The sequence below is a fragment of the Leucoraja erinacea genome, chromosome 16 (assembly GCF_028641065.1).
Source record: "Leucoraja erinacea ecotype New England chromosome 16, Leri_hhj_1, whole genome shotgun sequence".
Classification (NCBI taxonomy): Eukaryota; Metazoa; Chordata; class Chondrichthyes; order Rajiformes; family Rajidae; genus Leucoraja; species Leucoraja erinaceus.
This window is the reverse complement of record NC_073392.1, coordinates 19,281,150-19,293,363: the sequence shown is the minus strand read 5'-3', so window position 1 is coordinate 19,293,363 and position 12,214 is coordinate 19,281,150.

The window sequence follows — 12,214 nt, the reverse complement described above, 5'->3', positions numbered from 1 at the left end:
TTTGCATCCGCATATGGACATCAACTTATTCATGAGTTATGTTAATGAGATTCAAGAAAATAACTATAATCTTTAAAAGGGACTTTACTGAAAGGTCCCGCAATTTTTTGGTCCGTGAGAAATTTTTCACATGTACTTCTTTGAGAGATACAGCTCAGAGTCCTCGCCGACCAGCGATCGATGCCTTTCTGAAGCAGGGTCCGGAACGCTACCAATCAATGTTCTCCAGAGATCCGTGTAAAGGAGTGAACTGCACATGCTGGTTTAAAACGAAAACAGACACAAAAAGCTGGAGTAACTCAGCGAGTCAAGCAGCATCTCTGGAGAAAAATAGGTGGTGTTTCGGGACGAGACACATCTTCAGACTCAATTCCGATTAGGATGTCTGAAGAAGGGTTCCGATTCGAATCGCCACCTATACTTTTTCTCCACAGAAGCTGCCTGACACGCTGACTTACTCCAGCTTTTTATGTTTTTCCAGTCCAAGGTTTGCAACGCTGGTTCCCTCTTGGGATCACACTATTCCTAGCCAACAATTGGCCTATCAGGTAACCAAATATAGACATAAAGTGCTGGAGTGACTCAGTGGGTCAGGCAGCATCTCTGGAGGAAAGGGTTAGGCGACATTTCGGGTCGGGAACCCTCTTCAAAATACCCTGCTGAGGTCATCTGTTGTTGGCCCTGATTTGTCCCGGTCTTTTCTTGCTTCCAGTTCCCCCCCTACAATCATCCCGAAGAAGGGTCCCGACCAAAAATGGAATCTATTCCTTTTCTCCAGAGATGCTGCTTGGCCCGCTGAGTTACTCCAGCATTTTGTGTCTAACTTGCTGATTCAGACAGTTTTTGATTTACTCTGAAACACACATTGGAAATTTAAACTTGGGCGCAACTAACATCGTCTTACTACCGTGGGAACTCTTTAACTCAGCCGGCAGGCAGCAGTTAATTGTTGCTCCCTTCAGTTTCCCAGGGGGTCGGGACGGGACTGGAGTTGGGAGGGAAATGTGGGGGAGTCGAGGGAGAGGAGGGGGAGACAGATGGGGGTGTCTTCATTTACTGGCGGCAGGTGTCTGTCACTGAAACAGGCAGGTGAGATTTCACATCCACCTTGTGTGTGCCTCTCTCTCTCTCCCTCCCTCCCTCTCACACAGGCTGAGAGACTCTGCCTCTGTGAGTGTACGTCTCTTTCTCCCCCTCTCCCCCGCACAGTAAAGACCGAGTAACTGTGCTCACTCCATCTGTGTGTCCCACATACACAGTAAAACTCTGCTTTGTGTGTGTATATACCAATTCAACCAAGGGAGGATATTTATAGTGTGTGAAAAAAAAAGTGACATCATTTGTGCCACGTGATGATTTAATTACACTTGACAGTTACAATGTCATTCAAGATTTAACGGGAAAGCTCGGGAGACGGACAAGTCACTCGCACAAATAACAGAAATGCCGAGTACCGTGGGAACTCTTTGTCTACCCCCCTGCTGGAGGAGCACTTGCAGTACATATATGCCAGGGGAACTCAGTGAGCCAACCGGCATCAGTGCAGATGAATGGGATGGTCAATGTTTTGAGTGGAGACCCTGCATCAGGACTGAGAGGGTGACCCTTCTTCAGACTTCTTCTGCCTTATCTTTCTTTATCTTTCCCTATCCTGGTGGACACCCATCCACTTTCTGCCTGTATCATAGACATGACCACCTCACTGCAACTCCTCTGCAATATCCTTAGTCGCCTGGATGATCCTGAGGTCGCTCAGCTGCCCCTGCAGAATATTTTAGTTTGTCGTTAGTTTTGTTTTACTTGGGGGGTGGTGGGGGGAGCTTTTATCTCTTTCCTCGACGGAGATGCAAATTTTTCCATGTCGTCTCTCCGTCCGCACTGCTGACTAACATCGTGGAGTTGGCGGCCACATTTGGCTGACACATTTCCACCAATATGATCATGTTTAAATTTAGAAAAAATTAGGAGTGACATTGTTGAACCTTTGGTTAAATTTGACAGGACTTGGGGAAGCTTTATTCAACATTTTCATACAACATAAACTGTCCCTTCTCCAACAATTACAATATATTTTTTTACTGTTATATGGTGGAACGGACTTGACGACAAACACGGACTTAAATTGTTGAATCTCTTTGCAGCCCAGATTCTGTTTTGCTTTTTTTTTTCCTTTAGTTTAGGAGGGTTTTGTTTTTTTGTTTTTTCTCTTTTTTTTCTTTATTTATCTTTTTGTTTTTATACATATAAGTTCTCTTTTAAACACTTAACTATATTTACATAGAGACTTTTTGAGGTCTTTATTCAATGTGTATTTTGACACTGGACTCATATTTAGGTTATACCTGCCATTAATGTAACCCTGATCCCTATGTCTCAATATCACTGTTATGTTTATCATTACTTTTTTGTTGTTTTGTTTTTGCTTTTGAAAAAAATTAATTAAAAAAGAAAAAGAACCTAATTTGTTCGGCATGGAAAATAAAAAGATATGGTTAACCCTCGTCATTGGTCGGCTCGATCACGTGACTGCGGAGGTTCGTTCGCGGGCTTTTCAGTTAGTTCGTCAGCGCTCCTCTCAGCGACAGGAGCTGTGTTTTGTTAGCAAACCAGGCACGCGTATTGCACGAGTTTTGTTTTCGTTTTTATTGATAATAAAAATTACTTCACTCAACCTGCCTGGTCTCGCTATAACGTTATATATGTGTGTGTACATATTCACGTGCATGCACTTTCATATTCTCCATGCAGCACAGCAGATCATCTTTCTTCATCTTTCTCATTCTCATTTGGCTCAGCATTGGGCTTTTCTAATATACCAGAATAAACTGGCTGTACATAAATAGTATTGCCTGATTTGTCTTCTGTAAAGTATCTTGTGACATCTTTGTGTGCTGAAAGCATGATATAGAGACAAACGTAGCTGTTTAACTAATATGAAGAATTGTTCCCTTAAAGAAAGAAGCTCCCTACTGCTTCCTTCAGGGACAGAGACACCAGGAGGAGTCACAGGAACTCTCTCATAGCCACATTCCTCAGTCCCAGTTGACAGGTGGAACAAATTTTCAATTATCACAAATCGCTCACAGGTATTGGTAACTTTTTATAGTACTCAAGATAACTCTGAGTATCTAACTAAACTTGCAATGTCTTTGCGAGTTCTGAGTTTGTTTGAGATTAGTTTATTTTCACGTGTACCGAGGTGAAAAGCTTTTGTTGCGTGCTTAACCAGTCAGTGGAAAGACAATACACGATTACAATCAAACCAACCAGTGTACAGATACATGATAAAAGGTATAACGTGAATAAAGTTTAGTGCAAGATAAAGCCAATAAAGTCCAATTAAAGATAGTCTGAGGGTCTCCAATGAGTAATCCAGGTCTGCTCTCTAGTTGTTGGTGGTATTGTTCAGTTGCCTGATTACTGCTGGAATGAAACTGTCCCTGAATCTAGAGGTGTGCATTTTCACACTTCTATAGCTTTTGCCCAATATGAGAGGGGTGAAGAGGGAGTGGTCAGGGTGTGACTCATCCTTGATCATGCTGGTGGCCTTGTCAAGGCAGCGTGAGGTGTAAATTGAGCCAATGGGAGGTTAGTTGTGTGATGGTCTGTGCTGCGTCCACAATTCCCTGCAATTTCTTGCAGTCTTGGATGGATGGAGCTGTTCCCAAAACCGTGCTGTGATGCATCCCGATAACATGCTTTCCGCGGCGCATCTGTAGAAGTTGGTGAGGGTTGCTGGGGACTTGCGAACTTCCTAAGATTAAAAGATGCTTTTAATTTAGGCTGCCTCAAAGGCAATACATTGCATACAATCTGTTAAAAGCTTGAGTGTATTGGAGCTAAGACTTTCCTTACCATTCACCCTCATGGATCATGTTTAAAGTTAAGATTCTCGTGGTGTTTGTGAAATGAGTGAACAAGACAGTAGGTCGACTGCCTGACCTCTTGTCACTGGGGTCTGTCATGGTTTGCTCTCTGGTTTCTCCGTCACTAACATGTGTCATGACCTTGTGGACATAACCTTAAAATTAGAGATAAGACGTATGAGGGCAATGTCAAGGAGCTGCTCGTCACACAGCAAAGTGGAAATCCAAAATCTCATCCCCCAAAAACCAAGATTTAGCTGAAAATGTAAAAATGATATGGCATTGTTTGGGAACTATGTTAAGGGATTTAGGACCATGGTGAGAAAATGATTCAGATTCACTACAACCTGTTGAGTAGTGGAACAGGGTCCGGGCATGAAAATACATTCTCATTCCTTAATTCCATTGTTCTACATTACTTGGTGTAGCACAAGGTCAGAAAGTTACTCATCTCAGCCAAGGAAGCTTCAGGCATTCTCAGTAAGTAAGTAATGGAGAAACCAGAGACACTTTTCTGTGGAAGTCCTGACAGGATGCTCAGCTTCCTTCAAATCTTTCAGATTTTCTTACATCAGATCATTCCTTCTTCCAAAGAACACATTGGCAGATTAAGAAAATGGAAGTTTCTACTGGTTTTTTTAACAATTAATTTGGAGATTTCAACTCTTAAAATCTAAAAGCTGAAGAAGATACAAAAAAAAATCCCTCGTCCTTTTCTGTTTGAGTTCTCTCATTAGTTCTTGACAACAAAAAATGAAACCAAGGTTACACTAAATGTCATTTCACAACTTTTTAGAATTCCAAAAGCTGAAACCATTGAATCAACTGTGAATTTACATTGATCACCATATCACCTTTTATATAATAGAGGAAAAAATGATCTGTATATATAGTGCATCTGATGCTGTACAATTAGAAGAATGTGTGGAACTGTCAGATATTTCCTGAATGGCCATTAATCTGTAGCACAGAAATTCTCCTAGTTTACTATAATTTGTAAATTAATGATTTGGATGAGGGGATTGTACGTTTTGTGGCCAAGTTTGTGGATGATACGAAAATAGATGGAGGGGCAGGCAGTGTAAAGAAAGCAGGGACTCTGCAGAAGGAATTAGATAGGTTGGGAGAGTGGGCAGAGAAGTGGCAGATGGAATATAGTGTAGCAAAGTGTGGAGTTATTCATTTTGGTAGTAAGAATAAAGGCATAGATTATTTTTGTAAATGGGGAGAGAATCCAGACATCAGAGGTGCTAGGGGACTTGGGAGTGCTGCTGCAGGATTCCCAAAAAGTTAATCTGCAAGTCAAATTATTAGTAAAGAAAGCAATCGCAATGCTAGCATTTATTTCGAGAGCGTTTGTATACAAAAACAGGGATGTAATGCTGAGGCTCTATAAGGTGCTGGTCAGACAGCATTTGGAATATTGTGAGCAATTTTGGGCATTATACCTGAGGAAGGATTGCTGGCTCTGGAGAGAGTCCAGAGGAGGTTTACAAGAATTATCCCAGGAATGAGTAGGTTAACCTGTAAGGAGTGTTTGACGGCACTGGGCCTGTGCTCGCTGGAGTTTAGAAGAATGAGGGGGGACCTCATTGAAACATACAGAATAATGAAAGGCTTGGATAGAGTGGATGTGGAGAGGATGTTTCCACTAGTGGGAGAGTCTAGGACTAGAAGTCGTAGCCTCAGAATTAAAGGACGTTCTTTTAGGAAGGAGATGAGGAGGAATTTCTTTAGTCGGAGGATGTTGAATCTGTGGAATTCTTTGCTACAGAAGGCTGTGGAGGCAAAGTCAGTGTTTATATTTAAGGAATAAATAGATAGATTCTTGATTAGTACGGGTGTCAAAGGCTAAGGGTGGAAGGCAGGAGAATGGGGTTAGGAGTGAGAGATAGATCAGCCATGATTGCATGGCGGAGAGAATTTGATGGCCGAATGTCCTAATTCTACTTCTATCACTTATGAACTTGTGGAATTAGCAAATGAGGAATAACCTACAATTGTGAAGCTCTTATTACTAAAAAAAAAACTGGTGACCATAAACGTCTTGAGTTTTATGTATGATTGGTGAGATGATGGTTCTAATAATCCTTGCTGTTTTTGGGCATCTGCTGGTCAATACCTAGTGCATTAGAGAACGTCCAAGAAATGGCAACAGAGATGTGGGTTGGGTTAAGTTCTAAATTGTGGGAGATATTAATGGGGTTGACGTTATTTTTATTGAATGGAGAGAAGATGTGCACCAGCCCTTTTAAATGAGGAATGAACAGTTGATATAAGGAAACATTACTCAGCCTGGATTTTGCGTGCAGAACTAAAGGAAACAAGTAGTAAATGAACAAGACTAGCAAACACACCCTCTCAGCAGATGTGGCTCTATAAAACCATTTCCAAGAAGAGCTGTGAAGCTCAGGCCAACATTTATTCCTTGGCAATCATCATTAATGTATATTATATGGTCATAGCAAATTAGGGCTATAGACAGATCATTTAGGCCTTTCAACCTGGTCCACTGTTTAATGATTTATAACCTAACTGGATATCCAACATTTGTCCTATTTTACCAAATATTTTTGTTGAGTAAATACCTATCATCAGAGGCTCCGACCTCACTATTTACCTAGCATCAATTACTGTTCAACATCTGTGATATATTAGTCTTGCAACTTCATTTCTGAAAGGTATGACTCTAAGGTTTAGACTGGACCTAATCTTGGACTCCACATCCTGTACAGCTTCAATCTAGTCCAACAGTTCCTTTTCAAACCTTGAAAATGTCAGAAAAATGTTTACCTTGATTTTTGAAATGCCATAATCTCCACTCATGACCTACGTCCTGCAGAATTGATGCAATGTTTCCTCCAATATATCCTATATTTCCTGGAATTCTGTAATTCACATTGAGTTTAAAGGTTTTGTCTAACTACACCATAACTTTACCAGATGAGTTCCAGATGAAAGGTCTCTATCCAAAACGTTGACTGTCCATTTCCCTCCACAGATGCTGCCTTGGTCAAAGTCCTCCAACACTGCTTTCTTTTTGATACAGATTCCTACATCTGAACTCTCTAATCTCTTTTATTCGATTGAAATCCAATCTGCTAGGTAGTTTATTTGCTTTCTGTTTATTTTTTACTCCAGACATGCAACCCAAATCTCTTTGAAGTGCAGTCTCGACCCTTTTCCCTCCACAGTTGCTGATTGGACAGCTAAATTCCTCCAGCACTTTTATTTGCTCACTTTGAAGGTCCATTGTTTTTAATGTTTCACTATAAAGTAACTGGACTGTCCTATTTCTTTTAGATCCAAAGTGGTTGACTTCATAACTGCCTGCAGTGAAATCCGTTCATCACAGCTTTTCTTTTCACTCATTGAATCTGCGAATGCTTCTTTGTAACTTAATGTTTTGGCAACACTGCTTGTTATGCTGCATGTATTTGCACAATTGGGAGTTTGTGGCTTTCTCTTTGATCGTAAGCCGTTCATAGCTGTGGTCTGACACACATGTCTTTGTAGGTGCCCACCACCAATTTAAATGTGTGGTGATTACCATCCCTCCCCCTGTTTCTCATTGCTTCAACCATGTCCTGACAAATTGATGAGCGTTCTTCAGCTGCTCAAGTGTAGTCTGAAGGTAACGGGACCCATCATACTTCACACAGGTTGATTGCTGTGTATTCAATTATGACAATGAGAACACTTTAACCTTCCTTCAATAAACATAAGGCATTTTGGGGATACTCTCACCCTGGTGCTCTATGGATGCAAGACATTTTTCACATCTGCGGTCAATATCTCTCAGACTTGCTGTCAGTGTAACATCATCTACTCCATTTCCAGTTTATAGCCAAACTTCCCGTGTACTGCCTTTGCTATTTCAGAGGCCGATTGTGGTGACTGGTAGAGCTGCTGCCTCACAGCACCAGAGACGAGGTGTGATCCTGACCTCAGCTGCTGTCTGTGTGTAGTTTGCATGTTCTCCCTGTGACGTGTGGGTTTCCTCCGGGTGACAATAGACAATAAACAATAGGTGCAGGAGTAGGCCATTCAGCCTTTCGAGCCAGCACCACCATTCAATGTGATCATGGTTGATCATCCACAATCAGTACCCCGTTCCTGCCTTTTCTCCATATCCCTTAACTCTGTTAACCCTAAGAGCTCTATCTAACTCTCTCTTGAAAGCATCTGGGGAACCAGCCTCCACCGCCCTCTGAGGCTGAGATTCCACACACTCACAACTCTCTGTGTGTAAACATTTTTCCTCATCTCCGTTCTAAATGGCTTACCACTTATTCTTAATCTACGGACCCTGATTCTGGACTCCCCCAACATTGGAAACATGTTTCCTGCCTCTAGCTTGTCCAAACCCTTAATAATCTTATATGTTTAAAAAAGATTCCCTCTCATCCTTCTAAAGGATGCTCTGGTTTCCTCTCACACTCCAAAGACATGTGGGTTTACAAGTTAATTGGGCTCTGTATATTGTTCCTCAAGTGTAGGGATTGGAAGCAATAATTATATAACGAAGAACTAGTGTGAGCGGGTGATAGATGGTCGGCATGGACCCTGTGTGCTGAAGGGCTGTTTCCATGCTGTATTTTGCAATTAATTAATTCAATTCAATTAATGCACACAAATCAGATGTTGGGTGTCATTTGATACAATCCTACATAATCAAAGTAGAAAATGGGTTTTATTCAATCTATGACAGAGGGCCAACCCAAGAGGATAACTTCCTGGACCTCCCAAGCAACTTGACAGAATGGAAATAAAACACAGATAACTTTGGAGGTGGGGGAAATGGGCAGATTACAAGGCCGAGTAATTGAGGTCCTGTGATGAAGGGAGACAAAAATGCTGGAGAAAGTCAGCAGGTTAGGTAGCATCTATCGAGCGAAGGAATAGGTGACATTCTGGGTCGAGACCCTTCTTCAGTGCTGCAAGAGGAAGCTTTCAAATCAAAAATAAAACCGCCAGCACGGTGGCCCAGTGGTAGAGCTGCTGCCTTACAGCGAATACAATGCCGGAGACTCGGGTTCGATCCCGACTATGGGTGCTTGTCTGTACGGAGTTTTTACGTCTCCCCGTGACCAGCGTGGGTTTTCTCTGAGATCTTTGGTTTACTCCCACCCTCCAAAGACGTACTGCTTTGTAGGTTAATTGGCTTGGTTTAAATGTAAATTGTTCCGAGTGTGTGTAGGACAGTGCTAGTGTGCAAGGATCGCTGGTCGGTGTGGGCTTGGTGGGCCGAACAGCCTGTTTCTGTGCTGTATCTCTAAAATAATCTAGATTAGAAATCGGAAATTAAAACAAAAAATGCTGGGTAAATTCCACAGTTCAGACCACATCAGTTAAAGAATTAGGGCTGAAATCGTTTATTTAAAACATTGTGTTTTGCTTTCCAAGAGGAATCTTTGGAGATTGCGAGTTTTATGGTCCTTTACACAGCGGAGATGGATCCAGCTACAGACTCGTGCATATGCCTGCACACATTCATGTGAAAACCCTTCATGCAAAATCATGCAAATTGGTAAATGTCTGCATTATTGAGCCAAATGAATGATGCAATGTCCATCATATTAGTGGCAACTCCACCCTAGAGTGTGGGAACACAAGGCAGCCATCTAGACATAGAGGCAGCGGGGGTGGGACTGCGGTTTGAAACACTGCCACGGAATAGGAAGAACACAGCTCCGACTCATTAGAAACCTGAGCACTTCCGTGCAGCTCGATATCCCACAGCCAACCTGGTAAGTTCTACCTCCGTAGTAGGGAAGAGGTCGGCGCAGCATCGTAGATCAGGTCTACCCGCTTTGTTATTCCAGACATGCCTCCAGGAGGATCAAAGCATCAAAGCATAGGAATGTAGAGGTCAAAGGAGCTTAGCTTCTTTTGATGACTTCTTTTACAACTCTAAGTCAGGAAATTCCTTCTCCAAAGTCTCTACAGATATTGGAATGCCACCTCTGAGACTCATGTGATGTTCATTTCTAACTGCGTTTTGTGGAACGACTGCTTTCCACTTGGAGAAAATAACATTTGGAAATGTTGATCCCCACAGCAGGATTAAAGTTACAACTGAATTTACTGTGGTGATAAATGAACTTGCCGCAACTCCCTCCACCCCAAATAACTAATCTCTCGGTAATGGCTTGCGCTCGGAGAGTCGGGGCCATTTAAGAGCCAGCAGAATTCTCCTGCTGAGACCAAGATTGGCCGTCGAGATTGAGTTTAGGGCTTTTATTGTTTCCTGATGCAAAATGTCGCTCATGGTATGGTTAACCCATTCCAAGGGCTGTTCACATTTTGGGATCTGCTAAATCAAGGAAGCTGCAACTGCAACTGACGAGAAGAAAAGGTTGGAAACTTCCACTACACCCATTTCTTCGCTGTATTGTCATCGTCATCCACCTGCCTCTCTGCCTTTGTGTTGTGTTTAGTTTACTTTAATAAAGTTAACTTTGCATTTTCTCTTTCTTCACCTTCACTCAATGGCATCCGATGAGATCAGCCACTTACATTTGCCTCTGGTGGGAAGAGAGGACCTGTCCTTTCCATTTGGGCCCAGTGATAAATGTCAGAGGAATTGCCGCTTTTCTGACCACGAGGAACAACATAACTAGACTTTATCAAATGGCTCTATAAATTTGAAGAAAAGTATTGAAAGTCATCAAGCCCAAAGGTAGATATTGACTGAGTGGACAGGTCTGATAGATTCGATAGGTTTGACACTGTTGCTCCACAGTCAGGCAAATGTTTAGCGTTCTCGCCACAACTTGATTCTTGCAGTTGGTGACTCCATTATGATGTCCACATGAGGAAAAGTGGTTGGAGAGTCAATAAATTAATGCAGAGCTAGACCTCGCCAAGAATAGAGAGCCAAGATGCAGTGTGTTAAATACGAGGCAGCAGAAGCCAGGTTTGTTCAAATATGCAATAGTTCAGATTGTACGGCACTCTCTCGGGGCTCAACTGGTCTCCGCCAGCATCGTAAAATGGGTTCACCATAAATCAATGACTTTACGATGGCTTGATTTAGATGAACCATCAACTAGCTTGCTAGGAGAGAGAGAGAGTCTTCCTGGCATGGAATCATTTTGTTCCCCCCCGCTATGTCTGGACACATTTATGATCACTGACCAGGGGCAATTAGGTTCATTCTCATGAAACCTCAGTCAAAAGGCCATGGCTTTCATCACAACAGTTCGGTGGGAAAGTACTGGTATTCTTCATTGGGAACTGGGCTAGGACGGAAGGGCTGGATTTCTGCATTAGGATTCAGTGAGAAGGACTGGAAATCTGTTTTGAATCAGTGGGCAAGGTTCAGAATTCTGCAATGGGAAATAGAAGGGGGGGGGGGGGGGGGGGGGGGGGGGGGGGGGGGTAGAGAATAAGACTGAAATTCAACTTCGGCAATCAGTGGGGAGGGAGAAGGCCCAGCATTCTACTTGTGAATCAGTGGGAAGAACTAAATTTGATGAAATGATGGCATTCAGAGTGTTGGAAATTGGGGGGGAAAAGGAAAGTACAAAATTCTGCATTGCAAATCAGGGGGGGGTGGGGAGAAAGCCACATTTCAAGTTGAGTTTACGGTGAGATACAGGTACAGTACAATGAAAATCTTGCTTGGAGCAGCAACACCACATTCACACAGACTCATAGTACACACAAACATAAATTATATGTAACTTATATATTGTTTACTCATGAATTCAGCAAGAGAGTAAAAAGAAAAAACAAAACCAGAAAAAAAAGAGACATTAGTGCAAACTACAATTGGAGAAAAAACAACTCAATGGAAGTGCAAGAGGCAGTCCACAGTTTCCATTACCAAGGTAGGGCTAGGGTTTTATGAGTCTTTTAAGAACCCGATAGTTGTAGGAAAGTAATTGTGACCGAACATGATAGTGTACAACATCAGGCCTCTGTACCCCCTGCCCAACACTTGCAGTGAGATGAGAGGTTTATCTGGAAGGTGCAGGTCCTTGATGATAGCTGTGCTTTCTTGAGGAAGTGCCTTTTGTTGATGATTCCAATGGTGGGGGTCGTGGGAGGTGGGGGTTTGAACTCACCTCTCTCTTGCATTCCCATCCATTGGAACTTGCCTTGGGAAGCAGTTCCTGTGTTGTTTGCTTTAGCAATTAGTTATGAGGAAGTCAGGGCAATATTTTGTATCAGTAATCGAGGAGGGAGAGTCGGCATCAGACATTGGCAGAAATCGGATGGTAGATTCGGATGGGCTGGAGAGAGGTCTTTTATGGGGAGATGATGCAATTCGGTGCACTGACGTTAGCAATGCACTTAAATATTTACTTATCTCACAGGTATCTCAGTTTGGCACTGAAGGA